General features: G+C 38.2%; 1 protein-coding gene and 1 pseudogene across 15 annotated transcripts in view; both read left to right on the top strand.

Moving 5' to 3' along the window:
• ABI1 (abl interactor 1) overlaps positions 1–12,879 on the top strand; it is a 71,211-nt gene that overhangs the window by 14,142 nt on the left and 44,190 nt on the right. The gene's annotated exons all lie outside the window — the stretch shown is intronic.
• On the top strand, positions 1,903–9,602 carry LOC119245113 (EKC/KEOPS complex subunit TPRKB-like; annotated as a pseudogene).

The raw sequence follows: 12,879 nt of genomic DNA, 5'->3' as shown, positions 1-12,879 counted from the left end.
ACCTGTTGTGATATTTTATTTTGGCTGACGTATATGAGAAAGATTGACTTTAATACAGTTCTGTTGTTAGGGAGGGAGGAGTGTTAATTCATTGCCTGTGTATGCATAATTGTGGATCTTTCTTTGACCATCAGAATTCAACAGAAGGTGGTTTTTTAAAGATTGGTTGCAATGGGGGTTCTGAAACTGTTATCAGTGAAGATTTCATACTCCCTGACACTCTATGGCGGGTAGGGGGCAGGAGGGGAGGGATTGGGGTTGAAATAAGGGGGTTGCAATTGTATGGAGAATATAAAAATAAAATTTATTATAAAAAAAAAAGTTGTTCCATGGGTCATTTGGAGAATATTTGTTCATTGAATTATGTTATGCAGATTTCTGACTGTTGACATATAATATGAAAAAAATCACCTGTCACCGCAGGTATTGGGCGTGCCTTTAAATATTGAAGTATTCCCAAGGATTTGGGGATGGATAAACATTTTCTTAAATTTTAATTTTTTGCTTGAAAGCTGGAATTTCCCTACTGGAACAAATATTAACAGATTTTTCCTTGAAGTGATTGGCTTACTTGATTCATATTTAGAAAAATACCTGCTAGACATCCAATCTGAATAAGCATACTTTATTTTTTTTGAGTAACAGTGAAGTTGTATTTTGAAGTTCCATGGAAAAATGACGTATTTAGCTTATGGATAAATTGCACAAGTCTTCTTTTCTCATAAAGTCAACCATAATACTTAGTGCTATATGCATACTTCCCATTTTGCTACACAGAATATGAAAAGATATCTTAAGGATCAAGATTTGATAAAATTGGTGTTTTTTTTTCCTGCTTCATTCAGAACATTTAGATGAAATATCTTTTTCCCCCCGAGTGCTTGCCAGTAAAGAACACAGTGCCTGCAAGTACAGTTGGTGTTACTGCCTTGATTCATGCTAAGAGGTTGGTAGTGTACTCCTGCCTTTGCACCATTCGGCATACCAAGGGAAGCAAAAAACAGTATTGTGAAAATAGTTTTGCCCTTGTAAGCCCCTGAAAGGGCCTTAGGGGTCCTCAGTGGTCTGCAGACTTCACTTTGAGAAACTTTTGTATGGATAATTGGTTCAGTAGACTAAATGTTTTTCGTGATAATAATGGGAGTCTGAATTTTAAATATCATTGTATAGCATTGTGTATATCGGGCACCTCTAACCAAAGTAGCTTGAGTAATATACCTCATAAAAATTTAAAGTTCTTTGTGTAGGAATTCTCTTAGCATATACTGTGTTAATTATTTTGGATAGTTTTTGTATTCCAGGTCTTATTGCTCTGCATATTTCATCTCAGTACTATTAAGTTTGAAATAGTTTTAAAAGTTTCATGTATTTGCTTTCTTCAAATTTACCCTTGCCAAAATCTTAGTAGTTTGTTTGAATAAATTTGTTTAATGGGAACTTATTTAAATGATAGGGTTTTTATAAAGCCATATGAAATAATTTTAATTTAAAAATGATATAATCATCATTTATTTCTAACTTGAGTGTGTTCCAGTTTAGATCTGAGGAAATCTGTTGTTGAATTTTCAACCATGTGACTATTTTACTTAAAAATAAATTTAAAAATATGTTTTTGATATTGTCCGTGGTATATATATTTCCTGTACTAATGTATTTATGTCTAAAAAAAATAGCTGAGTTAAAGTGGGAGAAAAGGACAAAAAGTGCTTTTGTTACAGCTGTTTCTCCAACGTTTTCCCTCTTTATATATTTTTATGTTTATCATGAAGGAAAGACTTTGGATTAATCCATTTCTCTTTCAGAAAGGTTAAAATACCTTTTTTCTTATTCAGCTTCCTATTCCATTGAAATTAGTATTCAATAATTAATATTCAGTTTTCCTTTGAATAGTGGTAAGACACAATGGTGATACGCCAGTTCTTTCAGAATGATGGAGAATACCGTAAAGATCTCAGAGAAAAGTGGCAAAATTTTATTGGATTCCAAGTTGGGGCCATAGGTGTTTTAAAAGAAATGGTCAATAAAATGAAATACGTGTGGTTATATGAACATGTATTTCACAATATGACAGAATACATGTCTGTCACCTATTCAGCTATCAGAAATATTTTTTTTTCTGTGTTATTATCAGTGAGCTTAGTGAATCTTTGTACTTAAAGGATTTATGTCTTTTTCCCTTCCCCCCTCCTTTAAAGTAAGTCATATACTAGTAATAGATTTTATCTAGGAAGTGCTTGTTGACATGAGAGTATATATTAAGTTCCTTCACCGAGCATATCACGTTGAAGAAGTAATGTTGGAGTTGAGATCTGATGAGTGATCTGTTAACCAGGAAATTTTGAGGGAAGGAAAAACTCTCTCTACCAGAGGGAACAGGAACATTATATGTACAGTTCCAAAGGTAAGTGAAAGCAGGGTGTGCTTGAGAGGATTGTGAGCAAAGAGGGGTAAATAATCTGTGAGGAGTTATGTAGGCTGTAAAGGCTATAATAAGGATGTTGATTTTTTTTCCTGAGGCTGATGAGATGAGTTTTAAGGTATGGGAAAGCATTGTTTTTACTTTTTGAAAGGGTTACTGGTGAATAGAGTGGAGAGCAGATTAGGAGGAGACTGAGTACAGATTGGAAGGGACTGCAGGAGAGATTGAGACTAGTCTAGAGGTGATGGTTGTTAAGTGTTGGTAAATTAGGGCCTCCCCGGTGGCGCAGCGGTTGAGCACTGGGCTGTGAAGCTGCCCGCAGCCTCTGCAGCGCCGGTTCCATCCTCAGCTGCTCCCCAGCCACTGGAGGAGGGTCCCACATGGTGCGCAGACCTCTCCTGCCACCTGCTGCTCCGCTCAGCAGTGTACTTCGGTCCTTCTGCCTGCTCTGCTTCCCGCTCTGGTGAATTCTCTCACCCTCCCGCGCTTCTGACTATACCCAGTGCATGCATGCATGCATGCATGCATGCATAAATAAATAAATAAATAGATAAATCTTAAAAAAAAAAAGTGTTGGTAAATTAGCGAAAATCTCTAGTGTTTGATATTATTGACATGAGCTGTGATTGCTTATTTTTCTTTTCTATAAAGAGGTATGCTTGAGGCTATAGGGATATGTTAGAAGTATTCAACAAATAGTTGTTTATCGCCTACTCTTTGAAAGACTATGCTAGGTATTGTGATGTGGTGTTATGATGTCTGTTTTATATGCCATATCGTTAGGTAAAAACCATTGACTGGTGGAAGATTATAAAGCCTTAAAATTAAGAGAAAATTGATCTATAACACTTATATTTAAATGATGAAATGTTCTGTACAGAAGCATATGATTGTTATTTTTGAAAGGGTTTTGATTCCAGTTTTGGCATCATTAGAATTTTGCTTATGGGGGCCTTCTTGGTGGTGCAAGGGGTTAAGCATCAGCACCATGAAGCAGTCCGCAGCTACTGCAGCACAGAGTTCTATCCCCAGCCAGGAAAGTGACCCACATGGCGCAGCAGACCTCTATTGTCTCACCTGCTGCTCTCCTCTGCAGTGTATTTCAGTCAATCTGCCTGTTCAGCTCCCCACTTTGTCTCTGGTGAATCCTCTCACCCCCTGCACCTCTGGCCTGTACCCCAGTTCTTGTATGCATAAATAAATAAATCTTAAAAAAATATTTGCTTATGGAAGAAAAATTATCAAGCAGCATTTTTTAAAAGTGGTGCATTCCTAAAAGAGATTCAGATAATACAGTTGTATTAAATGCAAAAGTTGAAATTCCCTTTTGTTTATTCCCTGCTCTTTGTCATATTTTTTATCCTTTCAATTTTTGCACTAAGGGTGGGGCTGTCTAAGAAAAACCATGTTTCCTTAATGCAGGATAGACTGTATGCAGAGTGACCAGTTAGGATTGTTTTATTTAGCCATGTGTAATTCTTGCATGAGATAGCTTCAGTGAAGATTTGAAAAGGAAGGAATGGATGCAAGGAAAGTAATAGTCAGGAAACCTTGGTGAAGGAGATAGGGGTGGTTAAGGAAAGGGAGAACTCAAAGATAACGTTGTAGCCGTTCTCCTCCAGCTTAAAGCTAATACGCCTACAGAGGTAATTTGCAGTCACCGAAGTGAATCTATAGACCTTCTCTTTTCAGTCGTTAGTACACAGTTGGTTCCAACACTTTCCAGCTTTTACTCCTCCACAATTGAATTGATTGGCAGAGCAGTGGGTTGGAAAATAGGAATGAGGCTTGACTGTTAGTTAGCTGTGTGGGCAGAGTAGGGAGAAGAAAGAGAGGAAAGGACTCCAAGGTCTCTGGCTCTATACTACTGGATATAGCAAGTTTCTCCTGATGTCACTTTTGATGTTCTGTCATCATCTTCTGTATTAGAAATTGTCATTTTTATATACTTAGAATCTCTTAATGAATACTTGTATTAAGATTTGTGTGACTTATATGAGATTTGGGAATGTCCCTTTTAAAAAAGGAACTTTTCATGGGCTGGGCCTGGTGGGACTGAGAGGAGAGAGGTAGAGGGTGACCCTTCTGTTATTTAAAAATGTAAAAAATGCTGCAGATTTGATGGAAAAGGAGGTGCCTATTGATGGCTCATTAATAATCCCTGCAGTGACTGCTGATTCATTTCAGATACTTATCGCAGCAAATAAAGCAGTTCACCTTTGCAAAATGGGAAAAATGAAAACAAGAACTCTGTCTACTGAAATCATTTTCAGCCTTTCCCTAAATAACAATATTTCAGAGGCTTTGAAGAAATTTGGTATCTCAGCAAATGATACATCAATTGTAATCATTTATATTGCAGGAGAAAAGATACCTTATATCAAAAATACCTTATATCTCAGGTAGAAGGTCTCAGGTTTCTCTGAAAAATCTTTCTGAAATACCAAATATTATAGACTCAAAAAGATACATAAATGATCTTCACAAGAAGAAAGTATCGGGACATTGTTGGATGATATCATTTGTAGGATGTCAACAAAAAAAAGATATTTTGTAAAATGGCAAGTATATTGGCCTCCCTGGTGGCACACAGGGTTAAGCACCGCACTAGGAAGCAATCCCTGGCCTCTGCAGCACAAGTTTGATCCCCAGCCAGCCAGGGAGAAACCACATGGCGCAGCAGACCTCTCCTGTCTCGCCCACTGCTCCCCTCAGCAGTGTATTTCAGTCAGTCTGCCTGTTCTGTTCCCCACTCTGTGTCTGGTGGATCCTCTCACCACCCAAATCTCTGTCCAGCTCTTGTACTCCAGCTCTTGAATGCATAAATAAATAAATCTTAAAAAAAAATGACAGGTATTAACAAAAAATGTTAAGCATTCATAAAAAAATGGATTTTTCTTTGCTGATTATAAAATTAGTACAAATGTCTCTGTTATAATGATATCATCATAAACTCTTAGAAAGTTGTAACTTTTCAAAAGGTCAGTGTGCTGTGGTTCAGACTCAGGTATGTGCTCCTAATGGCTCCATCACACTGGCTTACTGTGCCATCACTAAAACGTGTTCTTTTCATCAGTGTGTATAAAAAGGAACCTTTGGAGAGTATTCTAAGGGAATGTGCAGTGTTGGGAGTTTCAGAGAAGGCACCTTTTCATGAAGAGTGAGTTTAGTTGAATCATGAGTTTAAAGAGTTAAGGGGCGGTGAGGAGGGTTGGGAGACAGGGGATGCAGGTAGTAGGAACATCATGTATTCAAGGCACGTTTGAGAGATACAAGTAGTTTGTATCCGATGCAAGGGAGGGTAGGGGAGGAGATAAGGTTTCAGTCAAAAATAAACCTGAACTGGGCCTCCCCGGTGGCACAGCGGTTGAGCTCTGGTTTGCGAAGCTGCCCACGGCCTCTGCGGCGCCAGTTCGATCCCCGGCTGCTCCCCTGCCACCGGAGGAGGGTCCCACATGGCGCGCAGACCTCCCCTGCTGCCCGCTGCTCCCCTCAGCAGTGTACTTCAGTCCTTCTGCCTGCTCTGCTCCCCGCTCTGGCTCTGGTGAATTCTCTCACCCTCCCGCGCTTCTGACTGTACCCAGTGCTTGTATAAACAAAACAAACAAACAAAGAAACAAATAAATAAATAAAAAACATGCCTCTATTAAAAAATAAATAAATAAACCTGAACTGCTGCTATTAAACTTAGAAGACCTGAAATTTACTGTTTTCCACATTTAAAAACAGGAACCATGTTTTAAACTTTAACATTGGTAAGATAAAATTGTACTTTTGCTATACTCTGATATATATTTTATTCCTTTGTCTAGACACATTTAGCATAATCAACAAAAACTGAATGAGGGAGTATGTGCATAAGAAATGAATTGTATATCTGAATAAATCACTTTTTAAAAAGGATTTAACTTATTTGTGCACACAAGTACTCGGGTGTAGACCAGAGATGCAGGGGGTGAGAGGATTCACCAGAGAGTGGGGAGTAGAACAGGCAGATCTACTGAAGTACACTGCTAAGGGGAGCAGTGGGTGAGACAGGAGAGGTCTGCTGCGCCATGTGGGTTGCTCCCTGACCTGCTGGGGATCGAACTTGTGCTGCGGTGTCTACCAATAGCTTGATAGCTCTGTGTCTTTAACCCCTGCGCCACCAGGGAGGCCCAGAATAAATCACTTTTGTATGAAAGAAGTGTGATATGGGGACTGTTTGCATGAGTGGATTTGTTATTACTGTTTATTAATATTTTGTGGACAACAGAGCTGTTGAATTCCAATTCAGTTACACATTTCTTCCACTCATCTTTATTCTTCTTTCCCTTCCCCCTCTGGTTCCCCCCTCTCCCCCAAAAAGAATGGGAGGAAGAAAGAAAGGGAGAAAGGCAGGAGCACTATATTACTATCTATGTGAAAATCCATTCTCAGGGTTTCTGTTTTGTATTTTGGGTGAAGAGAGGAGTGTTGTGAAGTGAGAGGAGTGATATATTTATATTGCTGAGAAAAATTGCAATAAAACATTCCTTTTACAGCCAGCTAGAAATCTTAAAAAAGTTTGCTTCTTCCAAGCTGTTTTGACCTCATGGATGCTAAAAATCATACAATGATAAAGATCTTGTTTCTTTATCTTTATGGATTCATGGAGATCACAGCTAAACTTATGACTTCAATTTATTATTATTTGGGTTTTGCAGGCCATTTGGTCTGTCATAAGTACTCAACTCTGCCTTGTAGTAAAAAAAAAAAAAAATCTGATGCTACTAACTAATCTGATGTGCAAACACAGAGGACAAGTATTTTGCCTGAGGGTCATAGTTTATTGAACCCTTTTCTGTAGCCCGAATTTTAGTTGCTGTGTTATATTGCTGATAACCAAAACTGTATTTGAAGTAACATATTAAGATGAATAAATTTCTTTTTTTCTTGCCTGCCTGCCTGCCTGCCTGCCTGCTCCCCTCCTCCCTCTCTCCCTCCCTCCCTCCTTTCCTTTCTTCTTTTTAAATAGATTTTATTTTTTAGAACAGTTTTAGGTTCTCAGCAAAATTTAAAGGTATGTAGATTTCCCGTATACCCTCTGCCCCACACATATACACTCTTCCATAATACCAACATCCTGTAATAGAAGGGTATACTTGTTATAGTTGATGAATTGTGTTTAATATTCTGGGTCTTTTGATTCTCCATATAAGCCTTATTAATTTTTTCCAGGTTTATTAGGCTATACATTATACATTAACTATACATTGTATAAATTTAAGGTGTACCTTGTGACTGTTTAAAATATCCACAGTAGGAGTAACTAAAATCCTACAACTCTTCACCTCACAGAATTAACATTTTGTAGTAAGAACATTTAAGATTTACTCTTAGCAACTTTCAAGTAAAAGTATTGTTGTAATACAGTATTGTTAACTATAGTCATCATGTTATACATTAGAGCCCCAGAACTTAGCTTATAACTCAAAGTTTGTTTCCTTTGATCAATATCTCATGTCTCCCAACCCCCAACCCTGGCAGTAACCTGAGTACAAAATTTTTAGATTCTGCATATGTGGTTTCATGTGGCATTTGTCTTTCTGCCTCTGACTTAGGTTAACTAGTGTACCGCCCATAAAGTCCATGTTGTTGGAAATAGCAGGATTTCCTCTTTCTCATGACTGAAAAATATGCCTTTCATATCTTCACATCTTCTTTTTTCATTCATCTGTAGACCTAGGTTGTTTCCATATTATGAAAAATGCTGTAATAATGAACCTGGGAGTGCAGACATCTCTTCAAGATTCTGGTTTCATTTCCTTTGTAATACATGATGCATATATAGCATATGGAATGCACTATATACTGAATATAAAATGCTGTGTACTGCATTATAATAACCTATGTAATGAATATGATATATTGAATTATAAGATATACGAAATTATACTTAATCTTTGCCAGTGTGCTGTGTTTCTTAGTGTTTTCATGTTACTAATTAGCATCTTTCCATTTCAGCTTGAAGACTTCATTATTTCTTGTAATGCAGGTCTAGTTGTGATAACCCCCCCAACCTTTACTTATCTGAAAGTCTTTATCTCTTTATTTCCGAAGGACAGCTTTGATGATTAAAGTATTCTTGGTTAGTATGTTTTTTCTTTGTAATATATCATTTCACTCCCCTGATCTGTAAAGTTTCTGCTGAGAAATCTGCCGATAGCTTTATGGGGATCCCCTTTCATGAGACAAGCTGCTGCGGTGGCTTTTTCTCCTCGTGTTTTTCTTCCTCCACCTGCTTTCTATTAAGATTCTTTTTGATTTTTGACAGTTTTATTGTATGTCTTGGGAAAGATCGCTTTGAGATGAATTTGTTTGGGCACCTGTCAGCTTATGAATTTGGATGTCCAAATCTTTCCCCAGACTTGGGAAAGTTCTCAGCAATTCTTTAAATAAGCTTTCCTCCCTCCCTCTCTTTTCCCTATGGAACATCAATAATTTGCAAATTGTTTCTCTTTATTGTTTCCCAGAAATCACCTAGGCTTTTCCCACTCTTTTTAATTCTTTTTTCTTTGTTCTTTGGCTGAATTATTTCAAAGTTCCTGTCTTATACTCCATGGATTCTTTTATCTGATTGATCCTTGCTGCTGTTGGTACTCTCTTTTGCATTTTTTATTTCATTCATTGTATTCCTTAGCTCCAGAATTTCTATTTATTTCTCTGTTATATCTCTTTGTTAAACTTCTCATTTGTGGATTACTTTTATTGATTTTGTTGAATTATCTTTCTGTTTTCTTATAGTTCACTGAGTTTCCTTAAAACAGCTCTTTTGAATTCTTTATTGAATAAATTTCAAAATTCCATGTCTTTGGAGTTGGTTACTGGAAAATAATTTTGAGACTTTGATGGTATTGCATTTCTTTGAAATTTTATATTCCTTGAATGCTTTGCTTTCTTTGCATTTAAAGTAGCAGAAACCTCCATCAGTCTTGATTGATTGATGCAGGAGAGAAGCAGCTGTCAGTTCTGCTGGAGATTTTGAGGTTTTCTCAGATCTCTATGGGCATGCCTGCTCCATACTTGTCATTCCTTGTTGTGGCATAATACTTAAGCTTGTATGCTTTTTCTTTGATTCAGGATAGTACCAGGTCAAGTGCTGAAAGCCTTTTCTTTTTTTCTTTTTGTTTTTTGCTTCCCCAAAGGTGGTGCTATGTGCTGAAGTTTATGGTCTCTCACAGGCCTTCTTATTCAGGTCAGCTTTTTGTGAATGCTCATTAGCTTTTTGCTCAGGCTCACTCTCCTCATTGTCAGGAGCATTCACAGGGAGCCAGCTATGAGATGGGTGTGTGTGGGAGGTCAGGATGTGGGGTGCTGGGTGTGCCTTTGGACCAGTTGTGGGGAAGCAAAAGCAAGGGGTACAAGTGGCTCTCCTTCTGACTTTCTGATAGAGTCCATGATGTGCTTATTGGGATCCACATTGTTCTGATATGTTTTGTTTCAAGCTCTGACAGCTCTTCTCCCAGGGACTTATTATCCCTACTCTTGGAGCTCAGGACTCAGTATTCTGGATGGAACAAGAGAGAGATGGCCCTATTTGGCAGTGTGCCTCATAGCTGGAGAAACCTGGTGCTTTCTCACACACACTCATTTTGTTTCATGGGAAAAATCATTGTTTACAAGGGCTCTCTTGGCACTAAGCTATGCTGATTTGGAGGTAAGGGTAACATGGGTAAAGTCAAACTGTTCTTTTTACCCTTTCCCATGATTCTCATTTCAGATTTTTTTCTTCATCCTAAAGGTGGGCTGGGACTTCTTCCTAGACTCATGGACTTTCACAAAAGTTCTTTTTTCTATAGTAGATTGTCTAAATTAGAGGGTCCCAAACACTGACTCCAAGACAGTAGAGTTGCTGTGTGCGTCATTTTAGAGTCCATCTCTAGGATCAAACCCTGTGTGTATGGTATTCAGTGCATGGGTGGACTAGATTCCTCTTTGGTTCCTGTGTGGCAGAACTAGAGCCAAGTGGAGCTATAACCAAGTCCCTCTGATATGAAACTATTTTTGAAAGCCTGCTAGAGTTAGCTGCATAGGTGGCCTGTCTTTTTAAAATGGCTCGCCTCAGTGTTGGACTGACTGGGTTTCACAGTCCCCTTTCTGGATCCCATAGCTCCCACAAAGGCAACTTTGTCCATGGATGCATGACAAATTGTTGTTGTGGGTGGATACCATGAGGGATATCCATTCCACTGGAGAGGAAGGTACTCTCCATTTGACTATTTTGGTGACATCATTTTTTTTTTTTTTAATAGAGGCATGTTTTATTTATTTATTTATTTGTTTGTTTGTTTTGTTTATACATGCACTGGATACAGTCAGAAGCACAGGAGGGTGAGAGAATTCACCAGAGCCAGAGTGGGGAGCAGAGCAGGCAGAAGGACCGAAGTACATTGCTGAGGGGAGCAGCGGGCAGCAGGAGAGGTCTGCGCGCCATGTGGGACCTTCCTCCGGTGGCCGGGGAGCAGCCAGGGATCGAACCGGCGCCACAGAGGCCTCGGGCAGCTTCGCAACCCAGCGCTCAACCTCTGCGCCACCGGGGAGGCCCACATCATTTTTTTTTTTTTTTTTTTTTGAAAACAAATCTAAGCCTTCCTGGTGGCGCAAGGGGTTAAGCACCTCACTGTGAAGCAATCCACAGCCTCTTCAGCACAAGTTTGATTCCCTGGCTGGTCAGGGAGCAACCCACATGGCGCAGCAGATCTCTCCTGACTCGCCCGCTGCTCCCCTCAGCAGTGTATTTCAGTCAGTCTGCCTGTTCTGCTCCCCACTCTGTCTCTGGTGAATTCTCTCAAACCCCACATCTCTGGCCTGCACCCCAGCTCTTGTATGAATAAATAAATAAATCTTAAAAAAAAAAAACCAAAAAACAAATCTTTAGAGTACACTGTTATTTATAAAAAAAAAAAAAAAAAGTTTGGATTTTCATTAGGTTTGCATAAATATATAGTTAGGAAGAAGAGACATCTTGACAGTACTAAGTCTTTCTATCCATAACCATAGAAAAATGTCTTTTTGAAATTCATTTAGTTCTTTTATTTCTTTCATCAGTTTTGTAGGGTTTTTTTTTTTTTTTTAAAGATTTATTTATTTATGCATACAAGAGCTGGGGTATAGACCAGAGGTGCGGGGGGTAAGAGGATTCACCAGAGACAGAGTGGGAAACAACAGGCAGATCTACTGAAATACACTACTGAGGGGAGCAGTGGGCGAGTCAGGAGAGGTCTGCTGCACCATGTGGGTTCCTCCCTGGCCCAGAATCGAACTCATGCTGTAGTGGCTGCAGATTGCCTCATAGGCAGTGTCTTAACCCCTTGTGCCACCAGGGAGGCCCAGTTTTGTAGTTTTCTTTGTGTAGATCTTGTACATATTTTGTTAGATGGATTTTTTTTAAATGCTATCATATCCCTTAATTAGCATTTAGATTTCTAATAAATTAGTTAGGGTTCAATATGTGGTAATTTATTTGTAAAATGTTTTTCTTTCTATTGTTTCTTTCTTTTTCTAGTTTATAGCTGATGTGTAAACAGAATATCCTTCTCTTCACATCTCAGATTTTTGAGAATATTTATAAAACTGACTCTACAGGTCACAGTTCTTTTGGAATAACTAATTTAGAAAATTCACTTAGTTTTGATAGATACTTTAATTATTTGTATATTCTTATAAGTCTTATAATAGATTAAGAAATAAGGGTAATGGTAGTTTGTCAGATAGTGTCATCAGAGGTCCTAATTTTTGGTTGGGAAAATGTGGTTGATGAATTGCTAGAATGGAGACCTGCCAGGACTGATTCTGTGAGACTTTATTGTAAGCATGTATAAAGGGGGAAGTAGGCAGAATTAGTGGTAGGACAAGATACTTTTGTTGGTATTTATAGACCCTTGATTTTTTTCTTCTTTAAGCAGAAGTCCTTTGTTTTTCTCAAGTCAATTAATTAAGGGTGGTGCTGATTGTGACAGTATTAACTACCACCTTACCTAGTAGTTTATAAAACGATGCATTATATTCCTTAAGTAATTTCCTACTAGAATCACATTTATCTGGGTATGAATTAAAGATGTAAATTTTTTACTTTATTGAGGAATGACTCAAAAGTGTTAAATGTTTAATTTTTGTTTATTTGTAGAACTCCTGTATAGCGTGTTATATCATACATTCAACATTCTCAGCAATCCTGAGAAAGTCTACTTTCTCACTCTTATCTTTTTGTTAATTAAAATTGACATGGCACACAAATTACTTAATGATGACTTGGAGTGGCTTGTCTTAGAGGAAATACTTTAGTAATTTCACTTTGACACAGTAGAACGATGTTCACTTACAGAATTATAGACTGGGAGGCATTGTGCAATATTGGAAGATGGACCTTAGAGACATAGTGACTATTTCTTCTTAGCATTGCTCTTTTGGACAAATTACTTAACCTCACCAAATTTCTT

This window comes from Talpa occidentalis, unplaced genomic scaffold, assembly GCF_014898055.3.
Source record: "Talpa occidentalis isolate TD23 unplaced genomic scaffold, MPIMG_talOcc4v2.1 talOcc4.14, whole genome shotgun sequence".
NCBI classification, from domain to species: domain Eukaryota; kingdom Metazoa; phylum Chordata; class Mammalia; order Eulipotyphla; family Talpidae; genus Talpa; species Talpa occidentalis.
The sequence above is the reverse complement of the archived record's forward strand: the minus strand, read 5'-3'. Positions and strand labels throughout refer to the sequence as shown.